The sequence below is a fragment of the Artemia franciscana genome, chromosome 8 (assembly GCF_032884065.1).
Source record: "Artemia franciscana chromosome 8, ASM3288406v1, whole genome shotgun sequence".
NCBI lineage: Eukaryota > Metazoa > Arthropoda > Branchiopoda > Anostraca > Artemiidae > Artemia > Artemia franciscana.
This window is the reverse complement of record NC_088870.1, coordinates 42,485,026-42,503,951: the sequence shown is the minus strand read 5'-3', so window position 1 is coordinate 42,503,951 and position 18,926 is coordinate 42,485,026. Positions and strand designations below refer to the sequence as shown.

At 34.7% G+C, this 18,926-nt stretch overlaps 1 protein-coding gene across 3 annotated transcripts in view; it reads right to left on the bottom strand.

The window, feature by feature from the left end:
• The window catches only part of LOC136030449 (uncharacterized), a 173,759-nt gene that overhangs the window by 145,810 nt on the left and 9,023 nt on the right, over nt 1-18,926 (bottom strand). Inside the window, exon 1 of one of the 3 annotated variants that reach the window (XM_065709440.1) lies at nt 12,527-12,545. The exons of 1 other annotated variant lie outside the window; for it this stretch is intronic. The gene's annotated coding sequence lies outside the window, so the exon portion shown is untranslated. Of the gene's footprint in view, nt 1-6,774; nt 6,824-12,526; nt 12,546-18,926 lie in introns of those variants that run through there. One more of the 3 variants, XM_065709438.1, reaches the window with a different exon arrangement.

Genomic DNA, 18,926 nt, shown 5'->3' with positions numbered 1-18,926 from the left:
GGGAAAGTCCTTAGACTAGGGCTGAGCCATAAAGGTGTTTTTTGTAGTCTTATAATGGAATGCATTCACGTATTTGGGTTTGACATTAAATGCGGTCGCTTGTTGGTTAGCATCTTTTCCTTTTGCCACGACCTTTGCTGGATTTTACGCAAATAAATTATTATTTATGCAAGCGAGTACATAAGGGATGTAACTTTTTATCAGGGATTTCGAGAGAAGTAAGTAGATAAAAGAAACATAAAATACTGGTTACTGTCTTTTGACTTTAAGAAATTAAAGTTGAATCCCCAAAAAAAAACAAGGCAAAAGAAAATATCACCATTTGGGAGCAAAGACTTTATATCTACACCATTAACCACTAACACCATATAACTACACGATTCACCGTATCACCCATACATAAATATCACCATTTGGGGACAAAGACTTTATATCTGACCTTCTGGAAACTACACGTGGGATGTAATATCATCCATATTGAGAATCTCCACATTTATTTAGAAAACTTGCCAAAGGGCAAACTTTAAAAAATGCTTAACATTCAAACCAAAATAATCAATTCATGGGACCATATTACCCCAAGAGTCCACAAAAATCAGAACATGTAATTAATTTTTTAATTAATTTTGATATTTTTGTAACATCACAAAAAATCATCAATAAAAAAATTAATTTTTTATTTAATTTTGATATTTTTGTAACATCACAAAAAATCATCAATAAAAAATACACAAATCACAACAAAATGACCACGTATCAGAGCAAAATCACAAAAATAAGCAATATCACAGAGTTCCTGGGAGCTGATAACCCCAAGGTTCTTCGCAAAATAAGAATATTTCAGACAAATCGGAAAAAAATATACCAGAACAAGCCTATTCCAGAACAAGATAAACACAAATCAAAGCAAAATCCCAAAAACAGCCAATACACCATAGCTCATGGCAGCTAATTACCCCAAGACTCTTTCACAAAATCAGAATATTTGAGACAAATCAGACGAAAAACAAAAACAAAAAAAAATCGGAGCAAAATCATACACAAATCAAAACAAAATAATCACAAATCAGAAAATGATCACAAACATTAAACAATGTCTTACAGCACAAGGGAGCTAATTACCCCAAGAGCCCTTCCCAAAATCCTTAAAATGTAAAACTTACCGCAAAATACGCCAAACAGTGCTTGTACAACGCTAATAGGCAATCTCGTGGCTAGTAAAGGATATTAAAGCAGCTACAGCTATAGGCCTACCAAGGCTAAACATTTAATTTTTGGAAAATTTAGCAAAAAGATTATTTTAAATTACAAAAAAAAAAAATAGCTTGAATTACCTCCTTGACCTAATCCAGTTTAAATTGAATTTGAAAAATGAAACATTAGCAGTATAGAGGAACCATTGAAATAAAATGGCTTCTGATCTTTCACACGACCTTTTCTGTTAATACTGACTCGCAGGAGGCAACTATTTCACATCGTCTACTAGGTTAACGTCGATTTCATTTATTAACTACCTTCTACTATTTATTCTAATATTTTTCATTTTTGCCTTTAACAGGAAAAAGTATATTGTGGCCAATTTGGCCAGTTTAAAGGGTGTTTTCTCTACCATTGTTATTCGGGTCTCAAGTTCGTTTCCCGCCATACGGTTTAAGTGACTTTTACACTATGTACGTGATGTTCTACATTAATTAGTTATGTCACGTAAAGTATACTCTTTTATACTTAAACAAGTCGTTTACACTAGGCCAACGTAAAAATCCATGAAGCCGTAAGTTCATTATCATTACAATCATCATAGCCAAACTATTTAAAAGTTATAAATCAAACAGTTTGTGGTAACGAACTGTAAGTAAGGAGTGACCCGACTCAATAGTAACCGAAACTCCAAAAGACGGACTTTTGATACCAATAGATGCATCAAAAGAATTTGATTTTTATGCTGATTTTAAATATATGAGTTTCGTCAAGTTTGGTCCTACTCATCAAAAGTGACGAGCCTGAGAAAATTTGCCTTATTTTTGAAAAAAGGGAGCCCCCCCCCCCTAAAAGTCATCTTAACAAAAATCACACCATCAGACTCAGCGTATCGGAGAACATTACTTCAGAGGTTCAAGAGGCTTTTTCCCCATGGATAATCGTGTCAACCCAGTGGTCAAGAATGTTGCGAGATGGCTCCTTCGAACGAAAATTAAAAGTTTTAGTGCCCTTTTTAAGTGACCAAAAAACGGAAGCAGCTACGCCCCCTCCAATCCCCCCCCCAAAGTCACAGGATCAAAATTTTGAGATAGACATTTTGTTCAGAATAGTCGAAAAATCTAACAACTATGTCTTTGAGGACGACTTAATCCCCCACAGTCCCCGAGGGAAGGGCTGCAAATTATGAACTTTGCTCATTGTTTACATACAGTATTGTTTATTAGAAAGTATACAGACGTTTTCGGGGGGATTTTTTCTGGTGGGGTTCTGGGGGAGAGGGTTACGTGGGAGGATCTTTCCACGGAGGAATGTTTCATGGGGGGAGAAAATTTTCCATGAAGGAAGCACTGGATTTCCCAGTATTATTTAAAAAAAATGATCAGAAAATAAATTTAAAAAAACAAGTTTTTTCAACAGAAAGTAGGGAGCAACATTAAAACTTAAACGAACAGAAATTATTATGTATATGAGGGGGTGTGTTCCCTCGTCAATACATCGCTCTTTACGCTAATGTTTTTTTAGTACTTTCAAAAGAGCTACTTATTCTAATTAAACGGTCTCTGTGATTCAGAGGTGATTTTTAAAGAATTGGAACAAAATTCGAACTTTAGCGTAAAGAGCGAGGTATTGATGAGGTGGCGGACTCCTCATATACAAAATAATTTCTGTTCGTTTTAGTTTTAATGTTGCTCCTTACTTTCAGTTGACAAATTTGTTGTTGTTTTTTTTTTTTTAATACGGAATAGAGTTGAAGACTCAAGTACCGATAAAGCGTAAAAAGTTTTCTAGGAAAAGCTTACGAAATATTTTTCTAGATATATTAATTGCTCCCCCATAAGTAACATTTTGTTGCTGCTATGTAGAACTTTACCAAATGTTACCGTAAGCTTTTGTAATATAAATTTTACGTAAACCTCGAGTCTACGAACAAAATTTGCTCCGCAACGTAACATGAAGTACCGAAGGTTTATGAAGGATTACGAAGGTAACATGAAGTACCGAAGTAACCAAATTTATTTTAGTACCGAAAGTTTTATGGCGTAAAGTTAAAGTTAAAAGGTAAAAGTTAAAGTTAGTAAAGTTAAAGTTATGCAATAGCTTATATTCTAGCATCAGAGAAACGGTCGAGTCGCGTTTATGCAACAAATTGTCGGTAATACCGGGCTTGAGATACTGATTGTATAAACTATAATGGACAAAATCTAGCGTTTGGGCCTTTTTTTTTTATTTGGTCAGCTACGATTACTAAATGTGAAAACAAGGACTTTTTTGGTTTGACTGATGGTTGAAAAAGTTAATAATTCTAAAGAACTCTAATAGTTCTTAAAATAAGAGAAAATGGGAAAAAATTTCCATCAGAAGCCGGAAGAGGACTTGGGATCTCATGGGGAACCATGAGAAATGGATGTTTAGCAATATACACTTTGATCTCTTAGCAGGCAGGCATGGAGAGGGATTCTTAAACTCGTGCTCCCCTAAAAATCTGAAGAGCATATGAGCCTGTCTAAAAATTCTCATATCGATTGTATAATTTGACTGCTTTCGATTTTTTTTTATTCGACTCCCCTTCCTTATAAAAGACTCACGTACGTGCCTGACATGACATCCTTAAGGTTCTTCCGGTGCGCATTAAAACTGAATGTTTTAATCATTTATCAGATCTGACTTGCGAAACGCAATAATCAAATTGGTGTTTCGTAACAATCCAGTAGTAACTTAGTTTAACATGGACACACATGAATGCGAAATTCTGAAGCGAAAATTTCAGGTGAATCAGAGAGAAAAATTGACATTATTTAATAGGAACCCAATTAGGTGCCTAGACATCTTTTAGGTATTCAGATGATGAAGTTTTCTTTAGATTAAAAATAGACCCCATCAGAGAAGTAGGCTACAATCTATTTTTGGAAAGCAGACATTGTAAAACAAACAAATTATACCAAGGTTTCAAGAAAAATTGCGAGACTGCATTTTTTTCATAACAAAAAGATCATAGTCTTGGTAATTTAAATAGAGATAGGGCACTTGGGAATTCATTTGAAAATATTAGGACTCATCCAATTTTAAACCATCTGATTAGTTGAAATTAACGACTAAAGAATATCCGACGGATGTCTGGTAGTAATAAAAGTCTTCATTATGGCTTTTTCAGGCAAAGTTGGCCGAGTAAAAACAGCTTTTCGTTCATCGAAAAATAAACGTTCCTGAAAAAAGCTATTTCAAATTTGTCTGATTTGCCCTTTTGAACCTTAAAAAAAGCCTAAGAATACCGGGGTTTCCGAAGCGGCCGAGATTACCTGAAAATGCCTTAATGAAGACAGGGCCTAAATAATACCAGATAGACATTCAAACTCTCTAAGAATAAGAATCTAGAGGCATTTCGAAGAAAAGCAAATTTATTCATTGTTATTATTATGTTTCTTGGAGAATTAGAGAAACAGAATGTAAGAATGAACAGACAAAATGTAACAACTTGCTATTGTGTAGACAAGGAATTAAAATTCAGCAGTCTACAAGGGGGGAGACTTAGGAAACATTTTGTGAAATGGAAGAAAATTATCTTGTTTGAATTAATCAATATTTTCCAGAATGGTGCAACATACAAGTAATTAATTATACAGGGCAGCGAGTTTAGGGTTATTATTTTTTCGACAGTAGTTTTAATGTGTGTGATATACTTATGTAAGTATTTCTCGGTACTGTTTCACCCTTCACTTCTTCATACCTTAGGCCTAAATTTCATTTTTTTTTTTTTTGAGAACAGAAAATCCTCGTAAGCAACGCATTTGGTGTGGTATCCATTGATTTAGTCAGTGATTTCTGGAATAAAATATAGCTACTGCTACTACCAAATTTATATATATATATATATATATATATATATATATATATATATATATAGGCCAAAATCTATAATTATAAAAAATCGCATGTAATTGTGCCATCAGTGATGATTGTTGTTGAAAAGAGCATTAAATAGAAACTCTGATGTTAACCTATGTTTCTATGTTCTATGTTAACCTATGTATATATATATATATATATATATATATATATATATATATATATATATATATATATATATATATATATATATATATATATATATATATACATATAGTAGAGCTGAAATATTGTAACGGTTTTGACCTTTTGACTCAAAGGGTGTCAAATTGCAATCAAGTGAAAATTCTAAGAAAGCCGATAGATTAAAAATTATCAAAAAACTGTATATTGAGCTTTCCAGTTTCAGACGCAGCAATACCACGCGGTGGCGCATTCGTCCCTAAAGATACAAATAGTCCACACAAAATAAATGGTTCACATAGATATATTTTAAAGGTTTATGTAACTGAGTTGATTCATTTGAGGTTTCATCATTAGTTTATGCACAGTAATGTATAATTGCACATCAGCTATTAGGGATCAGTGGATCTTTTTGTACGTGGGGGGGGGGCTGTACCTAAAATAATTCCTGTTTTTAACTCTCCATGAGTGCTCAGGTAGACTTAGAATAAAGTTTTTTGGGGAAAAAATTAATCTTGAATCTCCCTGAGTCTCGGGACATTTTTGACTATGCCTATAACATGAGTGCCACGGGGGGATACCACCCCTCTTAACGGAGAAAATATATTTGAGTGTAATATAAAAAATTACATTTACATGCTAAACGACAAAAATGTGGAAAGAGGGATGGGGGGCACCTTATGACCACCACCAGAAAATTTCCCGCAGGGAGGAAGAGGAGTTTCAAAGAAAAGTCATGTTTGAAGTGGTAGTAGTCCTCTCCACATTTAGGCTATTAAAAACGAAAAAAAATTTATATATATATATATATATATATATATATATATATATATATATATATATATATATATATGTATATATATATGTAGGAAGGTTTCTTAAATGGAAATAAAGAGCAACATTAAAACTTAAAAAACGACAGAAACTGTTCTGTAAATGAGGGGGTCCCCTCTCCTAGGCCCCCAGTTCCTTACGCTAAATTTGGAGTCGTTTGCCAATTCATCAAGAACGACTGCTCTAACACAGTGGTCGATGAATTTGTGTAAGAAGCATTCCTAAAGCACTATACAACCTGAGCATAAAGATCAGGGGGTTAAGGAGGGGGCAGGCAGGCATTTCAATTCTAAACGCTGTTCTTTACTCTCGTTCTAAAACTACTTTCTATTCAATATCTTAGAAACCTGCTAAAAGATAACACTATATTAAAAATCGTGGATAAAATTCCCACGAAATAAATATATACATGTTGTTTTTTCTTTGTCTTGAACAAAAAAAATAACTATCATTAATTTAACGGTATAAAAATTCTTTTATCTTGTTTTTGAGCAAAAATGATTGTTTTTAGCCTGGGATAAAATAGTTTTGTAATATTTGCTTTTTCATGTATCTAATTACTTAGTGGTGTAAGTCTCTTTCATCTGATGGGATAGTATTTCAAGCATGAAGCATAAATTTCAAGCAGTTACATTTCCCTTCAATATAGATGCCAAATTTTAAGCCAGAAAATTCAAAACTGTGGGTAAAAACGAATAATAAATCTGTGGTTACCGTTCAGTCCGACTTCAATCTCAGTGTTAATAATTTTCGTCCTTCAAACTTTATTAACAGCATACTAACTTCTGACTATGAAGCAGCGCTTCAATTTTTAAGCAATCTGAAAACCAAGGACAAAGTTTTCAAATTGCTGATTTTAAATTATAGGGCTTTAATATTAGCATGGACGCTTCATTCGCTTGAAAAAAAGATAAAAATAGGGGTTAGACTTGGCAGGATTTCATACGGCCTGACGAACAAAACGTCTTCGCGTGGACAAATATTAGTCGTGTCTCCATAGAATCCTAGTGGAAAAATTCGCTTTCTCAGCCCGAAGAAATATTTGATACTTGTGTATTGTCCAGACACACTCAAGAAGTTTACTCAGTTAGATGTGAGAAAAACCGGCACTTTTGACTATGAAGCAGCGCTTCAATTATTGAAGCAATCTGAAAACCAATAACAAAGTTTTCAAATTGCTGATGTCAAATTATTGGGTTTTAATATTAGCATGGACGCTTCATTCGCTTGAAAAAGAGGTAAAAATAGGGGGTTAGACTTGGCCAGATTTCATATCGCCTGACGAACAAAACGTCTTCATGTGGACAAATATTAATCGCGTCTCCATAAAATCCGGGTTAAAAAAAAAATACTCTTGCAGCCCGAAGAAATATTTGATACTTGTTTATTATCCAGAACACACTCAAGAAGTTTACTCTGTTAGATCTAAGAAAAACCGGTTAGGTTTGTTATTTAATATAATGCGTACTGGATGGCCTGCTTTCCATAATTCTTTGTTGTAATTTTCATTGTTATTTTACTAAAATCTTATATTTTCATCATAATTTGGCATATTTCATTATGATTTACCTAACTTCACTTCTTGAGTGTGTTCTGAATAATACACATGTAACAAATATTTTACAGAGTGTACGAAGATATCTATTCTTGCAACGCTAAAAACGTACAGACTTTTAAAGAAATTTATCCAAGATAATAGCTGTTGGGGTGGCGCTTCGCGCCACCCCAGCTCCTAGTTGGTGGGGGCGCTTTGCGTCACCAAGCCCCCCCCCCCCCCGCGCGTGTAAGTCGTTACGCGCCATATTAGTTACGCGCCATTGTAGTTGTGCCCCACCTGTGAATATATATATATATATATATATATATATATATATATATATATATATATATATATATATATATATATATATATATATATATGAATATATATATATATATATATATATATATATATATATATATATATATATATATATATATATATATATATATATATATATATATATATATATATATATATATATATATATATATATAACTTCACTTCTTGAGTGTGTTCTGAATAATATACATGTAACAAATATTTTACAGAGCGTATGAAGATACCTATTCTTGCAACGCTAAAAACGTACAGGCTTTTAAAGATATTTATCCAAGATACTAGCTGTTGAGGTGGCGCTTCGCGCCACCCCAGCTCCTAGTTAGTGGGGGCGCTTTGCGCCACCAATCCCCCCCCCACGCGTGTAAGTCGTTACGCGCCATATTAGTTGTGCCCCACCTGTGAATATATATATATATATATATATATATATATATATATATATATATATATATATATATATATATATATATATATATATATATATATATATATATATATATATATATATATATATATGTATATATATATATATGTATATACATATACATATACATATATATATATATATATATATATATATATATATATATATATATATATATATATATATATATATATATATATATATATATATATATATATATATACATATATATATTTTAAACTATGTAAAATTTGCTAATATACAACATTCTTCGCTGTCCCATTGTCTGCGCATATAAATAGATTGTCAGGTATACCGACTCTTGAACATGCAACATATAATTGTCCATGGGAAAAACAATCCGTATTCAGAGGCCTGTGTCCCGGTCGTCATTTATATTCCCTGTGTCCCGGTCGTCATTTGTGTCCCGGTGTCCCAGTCCTGTAATTTCTCTTTGAGTATCCCGGTCGTCATTTATATCCCCTGTGTCCCGGTTTCCCGGTCGTCATTTGTGTCCCGGTCTGTAATTTCTCTTTAAGTGTCCCGGTCGTCATTTATATTCCCTGTGTCCCGGTCGTCATTTGTATCCCGGTGTCCCGGTCTGTAATTTCGTCAGTCGACAAACAACTTCATGACGACATACAGCTCAATCCTTATAATGACGTCAGTCGACAAACATGACGTCAGTCGACACACAAACATGACGTCAGTGTACTGACAAACAACTTATTTATATATATATAGATTATTCAAAGATAAAATAAATACATCTATGTAAAAAAAAAATTCTACGGAGTCTTCAGAAAATTTCTCTTTCAATTAGATATTTAAGTTGGAATTCACTTAGCGGAGTTGCTTAGTCATTTTTGCCAAACAGAATTTACCGTCTCCTTTTAGATAGGCCGCCTAAAAAAAACGTATACACCAGGTGACACGCGCAACCCATGTTAGAAAAAATGCCAATACATAGGTTCGTGCATTTGATCATAATGATTTGTGTTTCCTTTTTCTTTCTTTTTTGTAGATGTTGCTTATATTGTATGCCCCTTATATATATTGCTTATATTGTAGTTGTTGCTTGTATTTTTTTTTATCCCCCTTGTATCCCTGTCACTGAGCCTATCGTAGTTCAATTTTGAATTGTATTTTGTATTGTCTTGTATTTAATAATAAACTTTTCTCTCTCTCTCTCTCTCTCTCTCTCTCTCTCTCTCCTCTCTCTCTCTCTCTCTCTCTCTCTCTCTCTCTCTCTCTTTTTTGTTCAAAAATTATTCGAAATGGATATTCCAATCGAACTGAAACCCATCACATTTGCCAACTTACTTTAGCAATTTCCTTCGTATAAACTCAAAATAAAAACAACAACAAATAAACCGGGGATAACAGCTTTCAAAAATCACATACCCTACACCAGGTGGCACATGCCCAGCGTTGTGAAGGTGTGGAATTTATGGTGCAACTGTGACAACCGGGACAGAAACTGTACCAAGCACGGCAGAAACTGCACTAGGCATGGGAGAAACTATACCAAGCGTGGCGGAGCAGTGTGGCACAGGTGGTTTTCGGAGAAAAACAACAGGTAGTGGATAGTGGACGGAAACTCCCTCCAAATAAAACTCTTAATGAGGCTTCCAAGACACAACCGGAACCTTTCAAAGTAGAATCCTGACTGCATAAAACACTTAAAGAACCGAAGGACCCAAATATTTATATTAGGGGACCTGGGGCTCCTAAATCAAGAGGACGGGCAGATGCTACCATTAAGAAGTTATGCAGATAATTAAATAAATAGGATCAATATTGTCAAAGTATAAAAAAACGAACAAATTACATGGGAATTGCACGAGAATATGAGACACCTTAAAAATTACGAGCTTTCAAGGGGACTGTCTTCTATCCTGACTAAATCAACTTTAGCCTATCTTCGTTGCTGATGTACTGCTTCGAAAAACGCTGGTGCAAGTTCGGACTTTGGAGAAAAGGCACCAAAGAGCCATGCTATATCACTGTGATAAAAAAAAATAAATAAAAAAAAATGCGTGAGCAATTCAACGACCTTTTCCCGAACTTTAGAGCCAGAATTTCAATAAATCATATCAAAAGAAAGCGCAAGTAAAATAGCTCGTTTCCGGCAACTTAAAACCTAAAACTAACAATTCACACGATCGAAATAACTTCTTGTTTTTAACTTTCACCCGCCAACGACAAGACGAAAAAACTAGCGAAAGTACATTTTCCGTTGTGTTGCCCGTCCTTCTGGGACAATTAAAGCTTCATCAATTAACAATAGCCGACTGATAACCATGGAGTAATTGACACAATACAGCATTAAGAAGCTCATCAAAATTATTGAACATTTTATGCTTGGCTATTAAGAATATATTACTGAATATAGGTAAATTAATTGCTATATCACGAGAGAGGAATTTTAGGGTGCACTATTATCCAAGGGGTTGAATATTGCCTGCCGTGCATATGAATACAGATTTTATACTTTCGGTTTTCCATCCCTGACCCATTCTACTGTTAGCGAATCCCTAAGACCAAGTACTGAACCATGATTTTCTTATTTTTTGGGAGGGGGTTAAATTCTTAAGAAAGATAAATTTGGTCATTTGTACAGGGGGAGTAGGTGTTTTAACGCCACCGCGGTTTTCCAGCATAGTATGTTTTCCACCACCCAGGAAATCTTGCATCATCAAGAGGATTGATTATGTCAGAATAGACAGGTTTTGACAATGTTTTACGATTAAAGCTGACATTTCTCTGTAAGTCATATTAATCAGCAGTTCTTTTTTTTGGGGGGGGGGGCAGAAATTATATGAAGTCAGAATCTTTCATTTCAATATTGATTTCGATGAATTGTTATGATAGTGGGTAGTAGCAAGGAAGAGTGGTGGGATAACAGGGAGCTAGGTTGTTAGGGAGGCTATGGTATGTGTGTGGTATGAAAAAGATATTGTTGAAAGAGTCTAAATTGTTGTTTGCCTCTATCGTTCCTCATTTTTTTCTAATGTTGGTTATTATTGTGTTAGAGTGGAAGAAATAGGGTGGTAAATTATACTGCACGCTAGCACAAAATGTCAGGTTTTCTTAAGTGCAGCGTTTTCAAATAATAAAATTTGTTTTTCTGTTTATGGATAAAGAAACCTAAATTTAGCCCTAAAAAGTCTGGTTATAGTAGGCCTATGTTAAATTGGGAAGTCTTTGCAGCATATCTAGGCTAGTTTACCTTGAGCTGGTGGGAGTAGTGATGACATAATTCTGCTGTGTTTAACTACATCAACAGTTTAAAGTACGCAAACCGACAGCCATGCAGTAGTTTAGGGTCAAACCAAGTGGCCAAGCGCTAGGTGGCATTGGTGATTTTTGGTACCAGTTTCTACCCTTTCAAGTATCCAATGATAATGTCTTGGCTAACTACTCGCTGAGACCCTGAAGGATTCATTTGAAAAGAAGAGACAAGAATACAGAATGGAAAGTGAAAAGTGAACTTATGTTACAAAGTTTCACAAGTACATTTTCTTCCAGTTACACTCTGAGGATTCCTTGCATACAATTTTTATAATTTAGCCTGTCCTTCAAAAATTAAATTTTTATATTTATTCCGTATTGTTACCCGTCAATCTTACGGTTTAGGCAGTTTCAAGAACAACTAGAAGACATAAATTATATCAATCGGAGAAGCCCTGTCTACTTAGCCAGATTAACTTTTCGCTCTGATCTGAAATCTACCAAGGCATTAAAAAAAGTAATAAAAAATAAATATTATGAACAAGCTTTTCAGACAAAGGAATCCATTTCATGATTTGCAATAGTTTCAACTGCTATGAATTGTTCTTGGTTCTTTACCCTTTTTATCTTAGCTACGACTACTACTACTAAAAATCCCTTTCAGCAAGGAACCGTCTGAGGTCAACACCGTTGGGCACCCTACCACTCTAAACCCCTTCTATTCTAAACTTCAGTTCTACCTAAGGAGAAAATAAAATAGCGTTTTTAATGACACATCGATGGTAAAGAATTTGCAGCCCCTTGGTTAATTATTTGCGACAAAAAATACAAATGTGTCTATCCTATGGAAAAAAACGGACAATACAAACGAGAGCCTACTGTTAGTAAGATAAAGATCGGTCAACTTAGCCAAAGGACAAATTTACTTTAGAAACTTGTGAAACTCGCCCTAAATAATCACTCTATTGTATTAGTCGCTGAACACGCAATAAAACTAAAGCTACATTTAATGACACTTCTGTGGATTACCTCATGTGCACAATCCAAATGGTTCTGCTCAACCAGTCAAGCGGACAAACCAAAATCCAAACCGTTCGGTCATTTTTTAAACTGTCTACGAGTAAGAAGGAGTCTACGGGGGAGTTACAGCCAAGAATGTTCAATTTATGTTTTTAAGCTTCTTGATTCCGGTTTGAAATATCCTGTGACGGGAAGATTTAGAATCTTTCATTAGGTAAATAAATACTTCACAACAATACTGAGAAATTCGTGGTTTTAAAGTGCCTTTAGTAAGTAAGTGAGTTTATTTGTAACCCGCATTAATGCAAAATGTATGTGGAATAAAGAACAAAAAAAAATGTAGGCTATACGCAAGGAACAAAAAACATCATAACCTGCAAGGAAATACAAAAAAAGCACAACATAAGCAACATAGCTATGCCCACTGATTACAAATCGGGGAAAAAATAACCAAGTGGATCACTTGCGCTAATCTTTTTAGGAGTTTCAGTTTTCACATCTTTAAAAAATTTAAATTACTTAGAATAACCCCTCCTTAACTGAAGAAGGTCTATATTCAGACTGCTATCGCAGAGAAATGGAGAGCTTACTTGTAACAATCCTCGTGACTGTAGAAATTCTTCTTAGCTTAGCTTTATTCACAAGGAGAAAAACAGTTCATACACAATACAAACCCTACACTAATAGAAAAAACTAACATTGTTCATAGCGTGCAGCATACGATACTAGCAAGTTTAATTAATTGTAATACGATAATAACGAACAAAAACAAAAAAAAGATCATAAGAGCCAAACAACTTACCAGACTCTCTCAGCAACATCATTCCCATAACTAACTCATACCCCACTCCTTTCCCCCTTTACCTGACATCCCAAAACCCTTCCGCCCTGCCACCCCATCTTACTACCACTCCTCCCCTAACTAACTTACGCAATAACGATTAAAAACAAATTATCTATACTCGAGGATTAGACAGCCCGATTTAAAAAAGACACAGCTATTAACTTGTTTATGATTGGTCAGCTTAACATCTCGGGAATAGAGGGGAAAAACTTATGCCCGTAGAATTCAAACTCTCCATTAGAATATATAACACTGCTTCACTCGACACTTGTTGCACTACACTGCAACACTGTTTCAACACTGCAACACTTGTTAAACTACACTGCAACATTGCTTCACTCAATACTGTCCTGTAGAACTCAAACTCTCCATTAGAATATATAACACTGCTTCACTCGACACTTATTGCACTGCACTGCAACACTGTTTCAACACTGCAACACTTGTTAAACTACACCGCAACATTGCTTCACTCAATACTGTCCTGTAGAACTCAAACTCTCCATTAGAATATATAACACTGCTTCACTCGACACTTGTTGCACTACACTGCAACACTGTTTCAACACTGCAACACTTGTTAAACTACACTGCAACATTGCTTCACTCAATACTGTCCTGTAGGTCTACGGGAGGATCTAGCTCCATTACGTTGTTCCTCAGTATTACATATATTTTGTAATAATTTGTAATAATTTCAGAGTGTAAAGCGAACTCCCGTCTTCGCGTAAATGAGTGGCTAAAGTTACAGCTGAAAAAAATTCACGGGGGGGGGGAGCATCAAGCGTTACTGTTAAATTGTTAGAGTTTGAAGGGCGATTATAGTGGCTTTATAGTTAATGAAATCTGACTTGTTCTTTTATGTTAATCTTCCACTTTCTATATTTTTTGTAATAATTTTGGAATGACAAGCCGACTCCCCTTTATAGGCTGGTATTCTCATTTAAGAGTTCAGCTGTATTTGAATAAAAGGTGTTTCCTTCGTTATTTCATTCCAGACCAGAGTCCTCGAGTTTCTACCATGGAGACCTCAGAAACTGTAAAAAAACTAGTAATGCTGACCCTTGTGAATTTCATCAAGAACGTTTGAAAAGGCGAATGACGCAAAAAGAACACTTCAAGGAATTTTTTCCTGGGGGAGGGGAGAAAGTATTACCAGGAGTTTTTTTTCTAGGATTCAAATGGGAATATTCCTCGATTCTCCTCTTATGATGACAACCAACATTGTGAAATTTCCCATAAAGCTTCGAAGTACTGTAGATAAGCACTTTGTTTATTGTGTTTATGCATCTTAAACTATTTTGTGTCAATTTTTAACTAGATTTTCCTGTATTTCAGCCATTCAAACATTAATTACAGATGGGACACTCAGTTTGAAATTTGAAAGATACATAAACTTCCAAACCATTAAACTGTTTAAACCGTGGTGAGTAGAATTCGGCGCGTGTCAAGTGGGGACTATGTAAGCCCCGCTACACATAAACACTCAAAGCATGAGAATCTAGATCGTGGTTGGAAGGAAAAATATTTAACAGGATAGATAGAAGCCACCCTAGCCACATCTAATTTATCAACGCATTGAACAAAAAAGCATGAAGATGGCTTATAACCGTGTTAAACCCTTTGATAGAATGCAATAATTAACTATTAATTAAAGACACACTAATGAGCGAATGCTTCACCTTTTCCCTAGCTTGTGACGCACTTTAATGCTTCGGTGAACTCTTTGAAGAATGTTGATACAATAATTATTTAAGCGGAGTTATTTTTTTGTGCAGAAGGTGAAATTTTACCAGGCATAAAGATGCCATAAACACAAAACTGACAACCCAAAGGATCTATCTAATGACAACATTAAGATGCACCGAAGCCGTCACGCTCTGCTTAACGCTATAATTCCTTTAATCATTATTATAGTATAGGCTACTAAAATCAAGCGCACTAACAAAAATGAATTAATACCAAATGGCATGGTACAGCCATGATTGTCGAGCCATTTATTTACGAAATTAGTAAGAGAGAAATTATAGGTGGCAAATTGACATTTTGGGTGTGCTCTACCGCTGTACCGAGACGTAATGAAAGCATTTCCTGTTTAATGATGTCTTTCTGAGTAGTTTACTTTTTCTGTTATTCTTCAAGCACTACATAAGTACTACTTACATACACATCAAAAAATTAGGGGAATAATTATTTTGCGTTTGTTCTGAAACTAAGAAACACAAGGGAAATCAAAAATAAGTATTTAACATAGCGACTGCATTAGTGCATCAAATGGCAAAACAATAACAATCTTTCTTCCCCCCCCTACACTCATCTTCAGAGGCGTAGCAAGCGTTTTCAGCACTCGGAGACAATGTAGGTTTTTGACCCCCTCCCCCTTACCCTCCACCTTCACTACCACAATATAAGTAAACAAAATAACTTAATTTGGCGTTTCCTCGGAGCCTGTACCCAGGGACAGCCGTCCCCATTGCCCCCTAGCCACGCCAATGCCCATCTTAGCTCTGTTACTGCCTAAAATTCGCTTTTTAATAAGAAGTTTGGGATTTTTTTAGGGTTGCATCCCATTTTGGTCAGTGTTGCAATGTTGAACGACGAAAATAAATAAACAAAACTAAATTATTTGATTTAGACCACACTTTTTGTCCAAAAATTCAAACATTAATATTCTGTTGATTCCCAGAGACATCTACACCTGCTAAATCTTTTTAAATTGTTTGGTGCCGTACTAGCTTATTTTTGGTGATTTTGCATCCATATTTTTTTTTTTTTTAATTTGACGCCAGATACTATCAAAAATAGCATTTTTGATAAAAAAAAAAATATATGAAGTTATTATTAGATCAGTACCCCATTTTCGTTGGTATTGTTACGTTGTGCCGTGGAAACAAATAAGTATAATTAGTTAAATTTGACAAAACTTTTCATCCATAAAAATTCAAACATTAATAATCTCTTGGTTCTAAAAATAAAACAACTGTACCTGCAAAGGAAAGCTGATAGCAATAATTACAATAATTAGCAATAAATTATTTTGTGTGTACTCTGAAACTATTAAATACACAAAAAAAAATCATTTAAAAATAATATTTGGTACAGCGACTGTCTTAGCGCTATTTCCTTCTTAAAGTACGAAGATCATCAACCCCCAAAAAAATACCCCGTGGACCCATCTTAAATCTATTCCTGCCTCAAAGCCACGATTCCCAGGATTTTCTTTTGGTTGTTTCTAAATGATAAAGTTTTATGACAGCACCACATTTTCAACAGGGTTGCCATCTTGAATCGTGAAAATAAAAAAAGACGTCTGTTCGAAAAAATTAAAGCATTGATTTAAACTTATCGGTTATTGGAAATACACACAAGAACGACGCTTGGGTTACATCTCAGAAAACCGGTTTCATAGCTACAAAAGCAAGTTGCAGATAATATAATGTATTGGACTTCGACAGAATGTATTAAAATCGTATAATTTGGGCTTAGTTGATAAATTTTGTATATTTGGAATTGGCATAGAAAACTCTTTTGAAAATCTATGGTCATCGAAGTTCCGTTTTTTAGAGTTTAAGTTACTATTGGACTGAGTACCTCCTTACATTCACAATTAATGTTCCAAAGTTCTCAAGTTTCACTATGTAATTTATCAGATTTCACAAGTTAGATCCTCATCAAGTATTAAAATATAAATATGAATAATTGTGAAAATTATTTAATTCTTCATACTGATATTTTAAATATTATCCTGTTTATATAAACATACTAGCACCAAGTTGGTGGAGGCGCTTCGTGCCGCCCCCAAGCCCCCCCGCGCGTAAGTCTTTACGCGCCGTATTAGTTACGCGCCATTGTAGTTGTGTAATAGATTGTCAGGTTTACCAACTCTTGAACATGCAACATATAATTGTCCATGGGGAAAACAATCCATATTCAGATCTATACCACATTTTTCTAATGATTGCCCTTGAGCTTTGTTGATGGTGATTGCTAATCGAATATTCCCTGTGTCTCCGTCGTCATTTATATATCCCCCTTGTACCCCCCTGGCGTCCCCGTTGTAGTTGTGTCCCTGTGTCCCGGTCGTCATTTATATTTCCTGTGTCCCGGTGTCCTGGTCGTCATTTGTGTCCCGGTGTCGCGGTCTGTAATTTCTATTTGAGTGTCCTAGTCATTTATATTCCCTGTGTCCCGGTCGTCATTTGTGTCCCAGTGTCCCGGTCTGTAATTTCTCTTTGAGTCTCCCAGTCGTCATTTGTATTCCCTGTGTCTCGGTCGTCACTTATGTCCCGGTGTCCCGGTCTGTAACGTCAACTTATGATGGCGTCAAATACAAAGCCTTATATACTTACAATGACGTCACATGCAAACCCTCTTTTTACAAAAAAAAAACAAACATGCATACAACTTACTTTTATATATAGAGATACTAGCTTTTGATTTATATTCCATTTTCAAACACCATGCTAAACAGGGACTATGGAGCATGGGACATAATTAATGTCAATTCCATTTCTTTATATATTTAATTTTACTTTTTTACCATTAAATAATTTGGGGTAATATTATTCCAATTAATCAAATAAGGTGGCCCTCATGAATACGGCCCTGGTCAGCCCTCACAAAGCTGGTCATATCCAAAGGCTCCCTTATTAGTATTAAATAAAAAAAACTAATTTTTTTAGCTGAAAGTAAGGAGCGACATTAAAACTTAAAACGAACAGAAATTACTCCGTATATGAAATGATTTGTCCCCTCCGCAATCCCTCGCTCTTTACGCTAAAACTTTTAATTGTTTTAAAAAGTAGAATTGTGGCAAAGAGTCAAACTTTAGCGTAAAGAGCGAGGGATTGCGGAGGGGACAAATCATTTCATATACGGAGTAATTTCTGTTCGTTTTAAGTTTTAATGTCGCTCCTTACTTTCAGCTAAAAAAATTAGTTTTTTTTATTTAATTTCTGAACGTTTTTGAATTAATGCATGTTTGGTTTTGGCTCTCCGCACATAAATTAATTAAAATGAAATTTGTATATTAATTCTTTTTTTGGCTAAATGGCTTTCTCTTAGATTTGATCAGGCTATTTTGAGAAATAAGGGGTGGAGAAGGAGGCCTAGTTGCCCTCCAATTTTTCGGTTACTTAAAAAGGTAACTAGAACTTTTAATTTTTAACGAACGTTTTTATTAGTAAGAAATATAGGTAACTTGAGAATTAACTTACGTAACAAACTTTCATAACCTTATTTATTTATTATGTATACGAGTGGGTTTGTACCCTCGTTAATACCTCGCTCTTTACACTAAATCGTAAGTTTTGTCCCAATTCTTTAAGAATGACCCCTGAATCAGAAAGGCCGTAGAATAAATAGTTGAAATTACTAAAAATACTTTAGCATAAAGAGTAAGGTATTTATCTCCTCCTAAATACCTCGCTCTTTATGCTAAAGTAGTTTTAGAATCCCTCATA